The following is a 13,002-nucleotide window of genomic DNA, read 5'->3' on the forward strand; positions in this document are numbered from 1 at the left end:
AGGGTTAAGATTAGTGTTTCAGTTAGGTTTAGGCTGCGGGTGAGGTTGAGTGTTAGCGTGAGTGTTAGGGTTAGGGTTAAGTTTAGGTTAAGGGGTAAGCTGAGGGTTAGGTTTAGGTTTAGTGTGAGGGTGAGTGTGAGGGTAAGGCCGAGGTTTAGGGTTAGGTTGAGGTTTAGGGTTAGGGTTAGTTTTAGGTTGAGGTTTATGGTGAGAGGTAGGGTTAGGCCTAGTGTGAACCTTAGTGTTAGTTTGAGGTTAGGATTAGTGTTAGGGTTAGGGTTACCGTGAGGGAAAGGGTAAGGATGAGCGTTAGGATGAGGGTGAGAGTTAGGGATAGGTTTAGGGTGAGGGTGAGGGTTAGGGTGAGGATGAGGGTTAGGATTAGGTTTAGGGGTAGGTTTAGGGTTAGGGTTAGGGTTAGATTGAGGGTGAGGGTGAGGGTGAGGGTGAGGGTTTGGGATAGGGGGAGGGTTAGGTTTATGGTTAGGTTTAGGGTGAGGTTGAGGGTGAGGGTTATGGTTAGGGTTATGGTTAGGATGAGGGGTAGGGTGAGGTGTAGGGTTATGGTTAGTGTGAGGGTTAGGGTTAGTGTGAGGTTTAGTGTTAGGGTTAAGGTGAGGCTAAAGGTTACTGTGAGGGTTAGGGTGAGGGTGAGTGTAGGGTTAAGGTTAGGGTGTGAGTGAGGGTTAGGGTTAGGGTGAGTTTTAGTGTGACGGTGAGTTTTAGGGTTAGGTTTATGGTAAGGGTTAGGGTGAGTGTTAGGGTGAGGGTGAGGTTTAGGGTTAGATTTAAGGTTAATGTGAGTTTTAGGTTTTGTGTGAAATTTAGGGTTAGGTTTCGGGTTAGGGTTAGGGTAGGGTGCGGGTAAGGTTTTGGGTGAGGGTTAGGGTTAGGCTGACGGTGAGGGTGAGGGTGAGGCTTAGGGTTAGGTTTAGGGTTAGGCTGAGGTTTCAGGTGAGGGGTATAATTAGGGTTAGTGTTAGGGTTACAATTAGGGTCAGTGTGAGGGTGAGGTTTAGTTTTAGGATTAGGGTAAGGGTTAGGGTTAGGGTTAGGCTGAGGGTCAGGATGAGTGTTAGGGTTAGGGTTAGGCTTAGGGTGAATGTTAGGGTTAGGCTTAGGGTTAGGATGAGGGTTAAGATGAGGGGTAGGGTTAGGGTTAGGTTGAGGGTTAGGGTTAGTGTGAGTGTGAGGGTTAGGGTATGGGTAGTGTTTAGGCTGACGGCTAGTATGAGCGTGAGGGTTAGTGTTAGGGTGGGGGTTAGTTCTCGAGTTAGGATTACGGTGAGGGCTAGGGTGAGGGTGAGATTTAGGGTGAGGGTGAGAGTGAGGGTGAGGATTACGTTGTGGGTTAGGTTTATGGTTAGGGTCTGGGTTACATTTAGGGTTCGGGTTCGGGTTAGGTTGAGGGTGAGGCTGAGGCTGAGGTTTAAGTTGAGGGTGAGGGTGAGTGTGAGGGTGAGGTTTAGGGTTCGGGTTAGGGTTAGGTTGAGGGTGAGGTTGAGGGTTCGTGTTTGGATTAGGTTAAGAGTTAGTGTTAGGCTTAGGGTGAGCGTGAGTGTGAGGGTGATGGTTAGTGTTAGGTTTAGGGTGAGGGATAGGTTTACTGTGAGGGTTAGGGTGAGGATGATGATGTGGGTTAGGTTTAGTGTCAGGGTGAGGGATAGGGTTAGGGTTAGGGTTAGGGTGAGGGTTAGGGTTAAGTTAAGGGTTAGGTTTAGGGTGAGAGTTAGGGTTAATGTTAGGGTTAGGTTTAGGGTAAGGGTTAGGGTGAGGGTGAGGGTTAGGGCTAGGGTGAGGTTTAGGGTTAGGGTGAGGATTCGGGTTAGGATTAGGGTTGGATTTAGGGCTAGGGTGAGGGTGAAGGTTAGGATTAGGCTTAGGGTTAGGTTGAGGTTTTCGGTTAGGATTAGGTTTAGGGTTAGTGTGAGGGGTAGGGGTAGGGTTAGGGTGAGGGTTAGGTTTAGTGTGAGTATAATGGTTAGGGATAGGGTTAGGGTTAGGGTGAGGGTGAGGGTTAGGGTTAGGGTTAGGGTTAAGGTGTGTGTTAGGTTTAGCCTTAGGGTTAGGATGAGTGTTAAGGAGAGGGGTAGGGTTAGTAAGGGTTAGGGTGAGGGCTAGGATGAGGGTGAGGGTTAGGGTGCGCATTAGAGTTAGGGTGAGGATTAGGGTTAGGTTAAGGACCAAGGTCAGGGTGAGGGTTAGGGTTAGAGTTAGGGTTAGGTTGAGGGTTAGGTTGCGGTTTAGAGTTAGCGTGAGGTTTCGGGTTAGGTTGAGGTTTAGAGTTAGCGTGAGGTTTCGGGTTAGGTTTCAGGTTAGGTTGAGGCTGAGGCTGAGGTTTAACGTGAGGGTGAGGGTGAGGTTGAGGGTCAGGGTTAGGTTTCAGGTTTGGGTTAGCTTGATGGTGAGGTTGAGCTTTAGTGTTTGGATTACTGTTAGGGTTAGGGTTAGGCTGAAGGTGAGCGTGAGGGTGAGGGTGAGGTTTAGTGTTAGGATTAGTGTGAGGGTTAGGTTTCTTGTGAGGGTTAGGTTAAGGATGAGGTTTAGGGTGAGGGAGAGAGTTAGGGTTAGGGTTAGGGTTAGGATGAGGTTTAGGGTGAGAGTTAGGGTTAAGTTTAGTTTTAGGTTTAGGGTGAGTGTTAGGGTTAATTTTCAGGTTAGGTTTAGGGTAAGGTTTGGGTTAGGGTTAGGGTGAGGGTGATTGTTAATGTTAGGTTTAGGGTTAGGGTGAGGGTTTGGGTGAGGGTTAGGGATAGGTTTAAGGTTAGGGTGAGAGTTAGCGTGAGGGTTAGGGTTACAGTTAAGTTTAGGGTTAGGGTTAGGGTGAGGGTGAAGGTTAGGATTAGGCTTAGGGTTAGGGTAAGGTTTAGGGCTAGGGTTAGGTTTAGGGTCAGAGTGAGGGGTAGGGTTAGGTTTAGGGTGAGGGTTAGGTTTACTGTGAGTGTTATGTTTAGGGATAGGTTGAGGGTGAGGGTAAGGGTTAGGATGAGGGTAGGGTGAGAGTGAGGTTTAGGGTTAGCTTGAGTGTTAAGGTGAGGGTTACTGTGAGGGTTAGGTTCAGGGTGAGGTTGAGGGTGAGATTGAGGGTGAGGGTTAGGGTTATGGTTAGGGTTAGGGATAGGGTGTGGGTTTGGGTGAGGGTGATGTTTGGGTTTGGGTGATGGTTAAGGTAAAGGTGAAGGTTAGGTTGGCAGGGAGGGTTAGAGTGAGGGCGAGTGTTAAGGATAGGGTTAGGGTGAAGGTTAGGGTTCGTATTAATATTAGGATGAGGGTTAGTGTGAAGGGTATAGTTAGGGTTGAGGTGAGGGTTAGGATTAGTGTGAGGGTGATGGTTAGGGTTAGTGTTAGAGTGAGGGTAAGGGTTAGGGTGAGGTTTAGTGTGAGGTTTACGGTTAGGCGTAAAGTTAGTTTTAGGTTGATGGTTAGGGTGAGGTTTAGATTTAGGGTGAGGGTGACGGTTAGGGTTAGGATTAGGGTGAGGGTTAGTGTTAGGGTGAGAGTTAGAGTTAGCGTTAGGGTGAGTGTTAGAGTGACGGTGAGTTTGAGTGTTAGGTTTAGGGTAAGTGTTAGGGTGAGTGTTAGGTTGAGGGTGATGGTTAGGGTTAGGTTTAGTGTTAGTATTACGATTAGGGTTTGGGTGAGTGTTAGGGTTAGGGTTAGGGATAGTGCTAGTGTAGGGTGAAGGTAAGATTTAGGGTGAGGGTTAGGCTTAGGCTGAGGGTGAGGGTGAGGGTTAGGTTTAGGGTTAGGATGAGGGTTAGGGTGAGTGTTATAGCTAGGGTTATGGTTAGGGTTAGAATTAGGGTGAGTGTGAGGGTGAGGAATAGGGTTAGGATTAGGGTGAGGGTTAGGTTTAGGCTGAGGGTCAAAATGAGTGTAAGTGTTATGGTTAGGTTTAGGGTGCGTGTTAGGGTTAGGCTTAGGTTTAGGATGAGGGTTAAGTTGAGGGGTAGGTTTAGGGTTAGGGTGAGGGTTAGGGTTAGTGTGAAGTTTAGGGTTAGGGTGAGAGTAAGGTTTAGGGTGAGGGTTAGGATGAGGGTGAGGGTTAGGGTGAAGATTAGGGTAAGGGTGAGGGTTAGGGTTAGAGTTAGCATTAGGGTGAGAGCTAGAGTGAGGTTGAGGGTTAGTGTGAGGTTGAGAGTGAGGGTGAGGGTTAGGGTGTAGTTTAGGGTTAGGGTCAGGGTTACGGTTAGTGTGCGTGTTAGGGTTAAGTTTAGGGTTAAGTTAAGGGTGAGGCTATGGCTGAGGTTTAAGGTGAGGGTGAGGGTGCGTGTGAGGGGAGGTTTAGGTTTTGGATTAGGGTTAGGTTGAGGATGAGTGTGAGGGTTAGTGTTTGGATTAGGGTTAGGGTTAGGGTTAGGCTGAGGGTGATGGTGAATGTGAGGGTGATGGTTAGTGTTAGGGTTAGGGTGAGGGAGAGGTTTATGGTGAGGGTTAGGTTGAGGATGAGTGTAAGGGTTAGGTTTAGGGTTAGGGTGAGGGGCAGGGTTAGGGTTAGGGTTAGGGTGAGGGTGAGGGTTAGGGTTAAGTTAAGGGTTAGGTTTAGGGTGAGAGTTAGGGTCAATATTAGGGTTAGGTTTAGGGTAAGGGTTAGGGTGAGGGTGAGGGTTAGGATTAGGGTCAGGTTTAGGGTTAGGGTGAGGGTTAGGGTTACGATTAGGGTTACAGTGAGGGGTAGGGTCAGCGTTAGGTTTAGTGTGAGTGTTATGGTTATGGATAGGGTTAGGGTGAGGGTAAGGGTTAGGATGAGGTGAGAGTGAGGTTTAGGGTTAGCATGAGTGTTAGGGTGAGGGTTATTTTGAGCTTTAGGGTTAGGGTTAGGTTGAGGGTGAGGTTGAGGGTGAGTGTTAGGGTTAGGCTTAGGTTTAGGTATAGGGTGAGGGTTTGGGTGACGGGGAGGTTTGGTTGAGCGTGAGGGTTAGGGTAAATGTGAGGGTTAGGTTGACAGGGAGGGTTAGAGTGAGAGCGAGGTTTAAGGTTAGGGTTAGTGTGAAGGCTAGGGTTTGAATTAATGTTAGGGCGAGTGTTATGGTGAGGGTTAGGGTGAGGGTTATAGTTAGGGTTGAAGTGAGGGTTAGGATTAGTGTGAGGGTTAGGATTGGGTTAGGGTTACAGTGAGGGTAAGGGTTAGGGTGAGGTTTAGAATTAGGGTTAGAGTTAGGGTTAGGTTGAGGGTTAGGGTGAGGTTTAGATTTAGGGTGAGGGTGACGGTTAAGGTTAGGGTTAGTGTGATGATTAGGTTTAGGGTGAGAGTTAGAGTTAGGGTTACATTGAGGGTGAGGTTTAGGGTTAGCTTTAGGGTTAGAATTAGGGGGAGGGTGAGGGTCAGGTATAGGTTTATTATTAGAGTTAAGAGTAGGGTTAGGCTGAGGTTGAGGGAGAGTGTTAGGGTTAGGTTAGGGTTAGGGTGAGAGCTAGGGTTAGGATTAGGTTTAGGATAAGGGTTAAGGGGAGGGCTAGGTTTAGGATTTGGGTGAGGGTTCGGGTGTGGGTTATGGTTAGTGTTAGGATCAGGGTTATGGTTAGGGTGAGGGTAGGGTAGGGTTAGGTTTAGAGTTAGGGTGAGGGTGAGGTTTAGGCTTAGGTTAAGTGTTAGGGTGAGGGGAAGGGTTATGGTTAATTTTGGGCTGAAGCTGAGCTTTAATTTGAGGGTGAGGGTGAGTGTGCAGGTCAGGATTAGGGTTCGGTTTAGGGTTAGCTTGAGGGTGAGGGTGAGGGTTAATGTTAGGATTAGTTTTAGGTTTAGGGTTAGGCTGAGGGTGAGCATCAGGGTGAGGGTGAGGTTTAGTGTGAGGGTTAGGGTGAGGGTTAGGTTTCTTGTGAGGGTTAGGTTGAGGATGAGGGTAAGGGTTAGGGTGAGGTTTAGGGTGAGAGTTAGGGTTAAGTTTAGGTTTAGGTTTAGGGTGAGGGTTAGGGTTAATGTTAGGGATAGGTTTAGGGTAAGGGTTAGGGTTAGGGTTAGGGTGAGAGTTACGGTTAGGTTTAGGGTGAGGGTTAGGGTTAGGGTGAAGTTTAGGGCTAGGTTTAGGGTTAGGTTGAGGGTGAGGGTGAGGTTTAGGTTTGGGGTTAAGGTTAGGGTGAGGGTGAGGTTGAGGGTGAGGCTGAGGGTTAGGATTAGGGTTTGGGTTAGGTTTAGGCTGAGGGTGAGGATGAGGGTAGCGTGAGGGTTAGGTTTAGGGTTAGGTTTAAGTTGAGGGTTAGGGTGAGCGGTAGGTTTAGGGTTAGTGTGAGCCTTAGTGTTAGTGTGAGTGTTAAAATTGGGGTTAGGTTTAGGGTTACCGTGAGGGCAAGAGTAAGGTTTAGGCTTAGGATGAGGGTGAGGGTTAGGGATAGGTTTACGGTGAGGGTGTGTGTTAGGGTGAGGATTAGGGTTAGGGTTAGGGTTAGGGTGAGGGTTAGGGTTACGGTGAGGGTGAGGGTTAGTTTTAGGGTTAGGGTGAGGTTGAGGATTAGGGGTAGGTTAAGGGTTAGGGTGAGGAGTAGGGTGAGATTTAGGGTTAGGTTTTTGTTTAGGGTTAGGGTGAAGGTGAGGGTTAGGTTTAGGGTTAATGTTAAGGGTTAGTGTGAGGGTTAGGGTTAGGGTGAGGGTTAGGTTTAGGGTTTGGTTTAGGTTGAGGATTAGGGTGACTGTGAGGTTGAGGGTTAGGGTTAGGATTACAGTCAGGGTTAGGGTTAGACTGAGGTTGAGGGAGAGTGTGAGGGTGAGGGTTTGGGGTAGGTTGAGGGTTAGGGTTAAGTTTAGGGTTAGGGTGACGGTTAGAGTTAGGGTTAGGGTTAGGTTTAGGGTTTGGTTTAAGTTGAGGGTTAGGTTGACGGTGAGGGTGAGGGTTAGCGTTACGATTACGGTTAGGTTTAGGGTTAGACTGAGGGTGAGGGTGAGGGTGAGGGTTTGGTTTAGGTTGAGGGTAAGGGTTAGGTTTAGGGTGAGGGTGATGGTTAGGGTTAGGGTTAAAATGAGGGTTAGTGTGAGGGGTAGGTTTAGGTTAGGGTGAGGGTTAGGGTTAATAAGAAGTTTAATGTTAGGGTTAGGGTTAGGATGAGGGTTAGGGTGAGGGGTAGGGTTCGGTTAGGCTGAGGGTTAAGGTTAATGTGAAGATTAATGTTAGGGTTAGGGTGAAGGTAAGTGTTAGTGTGAGTGTTAGGATGAGGGTGAGGGTTAGGGTTAGGGTTAGGGTTAGGGTGAGGGTTAGGGTTTGGTTTAGGGTTAGGATGGGGGTTAGAGTGAGGGTTAGGTTTAGGATTAGGTTTAGGGTGAGGGTGAAGGTGAAGGTAAGGCTAAGGATGAGGGTTAGGGTGAGGGTGAGTGTTAGGTTTAGGGTAAGGTTTAGGGTGAGGGTTAGGTTTAGGGTGAGTTTGAGGTTTAGGGTTAGGGTGCAGGTTAGGGTTAGGGTGATGTTTAGTGTGAGAGTGAGGGTTAAGTTGAGGGTTCGTGTTTGGGTTCGGGTTACGGTTAGGGTGAGTGTTAGAGTGAAGGTGAGTTTGAGTGTTATGTTTAGGGTCAGGATTAGGGTTAGTGTTAGGGTGAGTGTGAGGGTTAGGGTTAGGTTTAGGGTTAGTGTTAGGATTAGTGTTTGGGTGAGTGTTAGTGTTAGGGTTAGGTTTAGGGTTAGGGTAGGGTGAGGGTAAGCTTTAGGGTGAGGGTGAGGGTGAGGGTTAGGCTTAGGGTGCGGGTTAGGGTTAGGTTGATGTTTAGTGTGAGGGTGAGGGTTCGATTGAGCGTTCGGTTCGGGTTCGGGTTCGGGTTAGGGTTAGGGTGAGTGTCAGAGGGACGGTGAGTTGAGTGTTACGTTTAGGGTAAGTGTTAGGGTGAGGGTTAGGGTGAGGGTTAGGGTTAGGTTTAGGGTTAGTGTTAGGATTAGGGTTTGGGTGAGTGTTAGGGTTAGGGTGAGGGTTAGGGTTAGAATGAGGGTGAGGGTGAGGGTGAGGGTTAGGGTTAGGTTTAGGTTTAGTGTGAGGGTTATGGTGAGGGGTGTAGTTAGGCTTAGGTTTAGGGTTAGCATTAGGGTGAATGTGAGGGTGAGGAATATAGTTAGCATCAGGGTAGGGTTAGGGTTATGCTGAGGGTCAGAATGAGTGTTAGGGTTAGGGTTAGGTTTAGGGTGAGTGTTAGGGTTAGCATGAGTTTTAAGGTGAGGGGTAGGGTTAGGGTTAGGGTGAGGGTTAGTGTTAGTGTGTAGTTGAGGCTGAGGATGAGATTTAAAGTGAGGGTAAGGGTGAGTGTGAGGGTGTGGCTTAGGGTTATGTTTATTGTGAGGGTTAGGGTGAGGATGAGAGTAAGGGTTAGGTTGAGGGTTAGGGTGAGGGTGAGGGTTAGGGTTAGGGTTAAGCTTAGGGTTAGGTTAAGCTTGAGGGTTAGGGTTAATGTTAGGGTTAGGTTTAGAGTAAGGGTTAGGGTTAGGGTTAGGGCTAGGATTAGGGTGAGTGTAATGGTTAGGTTATTGTGAGGTTAGGGTTAGGTTTATGGTTAGGGTTAGGGGGAGGGGGAGGTTAATGGTTGAGGTTAGGGTTAGGGTGAGGGTGAGGGTGAGGCTTAGGGTTAGGATTAGGGTTTGGGTTAAGGTTAGGCTGATGGTGAGCTTGAGGGTTAGGGTTAGCCTGAGGGTTAGTTTCAGGGTTAGGTTTAGGTTGAGAGTTAGGGTGAGGGGTAGGTTTAGGGTTAGGGTAAGGGTGAGAGTGAATGGGAGGTTGAGGGTTAGGGTGAGGGTTAAGGTTACGATGAGGGTAAGGGTTCGAGTTAGGTTTAAGTTGAGGGTTAGGGTGAGGGGTATTGTTAGGGTTAGTGTGAGGCTTATTGTTAGTGTGAGGGTTAGGGTTAGGGTTAGGATTAGGGTTAACGTGAGGGCAAGGGTAAGGGTGAGGGTTAGGATGAGGGTGAGGCTTAGGGATAGGGTTAGGGTGAGGGTGAGTTTTAAGGTGAGGATGAAGTTTAGGTTTAGGGTTGGGGTGAGGGTTAGGGTTAGGGTGAAGTTTACGGTTAGGTTTAGATTTAGGGTGAGGTTGAGGTTTAGGGTTAGGTTAAGTGTTAGGGTGAGGGGAAGGTTGAGGTTTAGGGTTGGGTTTTTTTTAGGGTTAGCCTGAGGGTGAGGGTTAGTGTTAGATTTAGGGTGAGTGTGTGGGTGAGTTTTAGTTATAGGTTTAGGTTTAGTATGAGTGTGAGTATTATGTTTAGTATTAGTGTTAGGATTTGGTTTAGGCATAGAGTTAGGGTGAGATTGAGGGTTAGGGTTTGGGTTAGGGTGAGGATGAGGTTTAGGGTTAGGTTTAGGGGGCGGGTTAGGCTTAGGGTGATATTTAGTGTGAGGGTGAGGTTTAGGGTGAGGGTGAGTGTTCGGGTGAGGATTAGGGTGTGGGTGAGTGTTAGGGTTAGGGTGAGTGTTAGGGTGACAGTGAGTTTGAGGGTTAAGTTTAGGGTAAGGTTTAGGGTTAGTGTTAGGGTGAGGGTGAGTGTTAGCGTTTGGTTTAAGATTAGTGTTTTCCTGCCCATGTAATTGTAACCCCTCTGTACAATATGTTCACAAATAAAATTAAATTAAATTAAAAAAAAGGTTAGTGTTAGTGTTAGGGTTTTGGTGAGTGTTAGGGTTAGGATTAGTGTTAGGGTAGGGTGAGGGTAAGGTTTAGGGTTAGACTGAGGGTGAGTGTTAGTGTGAGGGTTAGAGTTAGTGTGAGGGTTAGGTTTAGCGTTAGGGTTAGGGTGAACGAGAGGGTAAGGGTAAAGGGGAGGGTTAGGATGAGGATGAGGGTTAGGGTTAGGGTTAGGATTAGGGTGAGGCTTAGGGTTAGGGTTAGGGTTATGGTGAGCGTAAGGGTGAGGGTTAGGTTTGGGGTAAGGTTTAGTGTGAAGGTTAGGTTTAGGGATAGGTTTAGGTTGAGGGTAAGGGTTATTGTGAGGGTTAGGATAAAGTTGAGAGTTTGGGTGAGGGTTAGGATTATGGTGAGTGTTAGGGTTATGGTTAGGGTTAGGCTGATGGCTACTGTGAGGGTGAGGGTTAGGGTGAGGGTGAGGGTGAGGGTTAGGGTGTCGGTGAGGATTAGGGTAGGGTGAGGGTTAGAGTGTTAGGTTGAGGATGAGGGTTAGATTTAGGGTTAGGTTTAGTGTCAGGGTGAGAATTACTGTTAAATGTAGGGTTAGCATGAGGGTTAGGGTGAGGGGTTGGGTTAGGGTTAGGTTTAGAGTGAGGATAAGTGTTAGGTGAGCATGAGGGTTAGGGTTATGGTTAGGGTTAGTGTTAGGGTAATTGTTAGGCTGAGGGTTATTGTGAGGGTGAGGATTAGGCTTAGGGTAATGTTTAAGTTTAGGGGTAGCGTTAGTGTTATGGTTAGGCTTAGCGTGAGTGTTAGGGTGAGGATAAGGGTTAGGGTGAGGGTTAGGTTGAGTTTGAGGGTTAGAAGGAGGGTGAGGGTTAGGTAGAGTGTTAGGGTTAGATTAGGGTGAGGGTAAGGGTTAGTGTGAGTGTAAGTGTTAGGGTGAGGGTTAGGATGAGGGTGAGTTTTAGGGTTAGGGTGAGGGTGAGGGTTAGGGTGATGTTTAGGGTTAGGGTTAGGGTTAGAGTTACTGTGAAGGTTTGGGTTAGGGTTAGAGTTAGGGTTAGTGTGAGGGTTAGGGTGAGGGTAAAGGTTAGGGTGAAGGTTAGGTTGAGGGTGAGGTTTAGGGTTTGGATTAGGGTTAGGGTGAGGTTTAGACTTAGGGTGAGGGTTTGGGATAGGGTCAGGTTTAGGGTGAGCGTTAGGGTTAGGGTGAGAGTTAGAGTTAGGTTTAGGTTGATGGTGAGGGTTAGGTTTAGGGTTAGAGTTAGGTAGAGGGTAAGGCTTAGGTTGAGGGTTAGGATGAGGTGAGTGTTAGGGTTAGGGTGATGTTTAAGGTTGGATTAGGGTTAGGGTGAGGGTTATGGTGAGGGTTATGGTTAGTGTTAGGGATAGGTTTAGGATGAGGGTTAGGGTGAAGGTTAGGGTGAGGGTGATGGTTAGAGTTAGGGTTAGGGTAAGGTGTAGGGTGAGGGTTAGCTTTACAGTTAGGGTTCGGGTAAGCTTTAGGGTGAGGTTTAGGGTTAGGGTGAGCATTAGGGTTAGGGTTAGGGTGAGGGTGAGGGTGAGGGTTAGGTTTAGGTTGAGGGTTAGGGTTAGGGTGAGGGTCAGGGTCAGGGTAAAGTTTAGGGTTAGGATTAGTTTTAGGGTTAGGAATTGTTTCAGGGTGAGGGTGAGTGTGAGGGTGAGGGTTAGGGTTAGGGTTAGGGTTAGGCTGAGGGCTACAGTGAGGGTGAGGTTTATGGTGAGAGTGAGGGTGAGGGTGAGAGTTTGGGTTAGTTAAGTGTTAGGGTTATGTTTAGGTTGAGGATTAGGGTGAGTTTGTGGGTTAGAGGGTGGGTTAGCCTTAGGGATAGGGTTAGGGTTAGGCTTAGGGTGAGGGATAGGTTTAGGGTGATGTCTTGGTTGAGGGTGAGGTTTACCATGAGGTGAGGGTTCGAGTGTGTGTGAGGGTTAGGGTGAGGTTTAGGGTAAGGGTTAGGGTGAGGGTTAGGGTTAGGGTGATGTTTTGGCTGAGGGTTAGTGTTACCCTGAGTTGCGGGTTCAGGTGAGGCTGAGGGTTAGGGTTAGGGTTAGGGTTAGGGTGAGGGTTAGGGTTAGGTTTAGGGTGAGGGTGACCGTGAGGGTGTGGATGGGGGTGAGGTTTAGGGTTAGCGTGAGGGTTAGGGTTAGGATATGGGTTAGGGTTAGGGTTCGGGTGAGGGTTAGGGTGAGGGTGAGGGTTTCGGTTAGGTAAGGTTTAGGGTTAGGTTTATCATGAGGGCTAGGTTAAGGGTGAGATTTTGGGTGAGAGTGAGGGTGAGGTTGAGGGTTAGGGTGTGGGTGAGGATTAGGGTTGGGGTGAGGGTTGGAGTGACCCTGAGGGTTATGGTGAGGCTGAGGGTTAGGTTTAGAGTGAGTATTAGGGTCAGGATGAAGGTTAGGGTGAGGGTTAGTGTTAGGGTTAGGGTTAGGCTTAGGGTAATGTTTAGGGTGAAGTTTAGGATGAGGGTGAGTGTTAGAGTTAGGGTTAGGATGAGGGTTAGGGTGAGTGGTAGGGTTAGGGTTAGTTGGAGGGTTAGGGTTAGGGTTAGCGTTACGATGTGGATGAGGGTGAGGGTTAGGGTAATGGTTAGGGTTAGGTTTAGGGTCAGGGTGAGAGTTAGGGTTAGGATTATGGTTAGGGTTTTTGTTAAGCTGAGGGTGAGGGTGAGGGTGAGGATTAGGGATAGGGTAATATTTAGGGTTAGGGTTAGTGTGAGGATTAGAGTGTGGGTGAAATTTAGGGTGAGGGTTAGCATTAGGGTGAGGGTTAGGTTTAGGATTAGGGTGAGGGTTAGAATTAGGGTTATGTTTAGGGTGAGGCTGAGGGTAAGGGTAAGGGTGAGGGTTAGGTTAATGGTTAGGGTTACGGTTAGGCTAGGGTGATGGTAAGGTTTAGGGTGAGGTTCAGGATCAGGGTGAGTGCTAGGGTTAGGGTGAGTGTTAGAGTTAGGTTGAGGGTTAGGTTTAGGATTAAGGTTAGGGTGAGAGCTAGGTTGAATATGAGGGTTAGTGTGAGGGTTAGGGATAGGTTGAGGATTAGGGTGAGTGTTAGGGTTAGGGTGAGGTTTAGGCTGAGGTGTAGGGTTAGGGTTAGTTTTAGGGTGAGGTTGAGAATGAGGATTAGGTTTAGGATAAGTACTAGTTTTAGGATTAGGCTGAGGGGGAGAGGGAGGGGGAGGGTTAGGGTTAGGGTTAGGTTTAGGGTTATTTTTAGGGTTAGGTTGAGGGGGAGGGGGAGGGGGATGTTTAAGCTTAGAGTTAGGTTTAGGGTGAGGTTGAGAGTGAGGGTTAGTGTTAGGATTAGTATTAGGGTTAGTGTTAGGCTTAGGGTGAGGCTAAGGGGGAGGGTTAGGGTGACGTTGAGGGTTAAGTTGAGAGTGAGGGTTAGGGTTAGTGTTAGGGTTAGTGTAAGTCTTTGGGTTAGGGTTATAGTTAGGGTTAGGGTGAGGTTTA

Source organism: Dipodomys merriami, unplaced genomic scaffold, assembly GCF_024711535.1.
Source record: "Dipodomys merriami isolate MVZ:Mamm:240054 unplaced genomic scaffold, mDipMer1.0.p SCAF_43, whole genome shotgun sequence".
NCBI lineage: Eukaryota > Metazoa > Chordata > Mammalia > Rodentia > Heteromyidae > Dipodomys > Dipodomys merriami.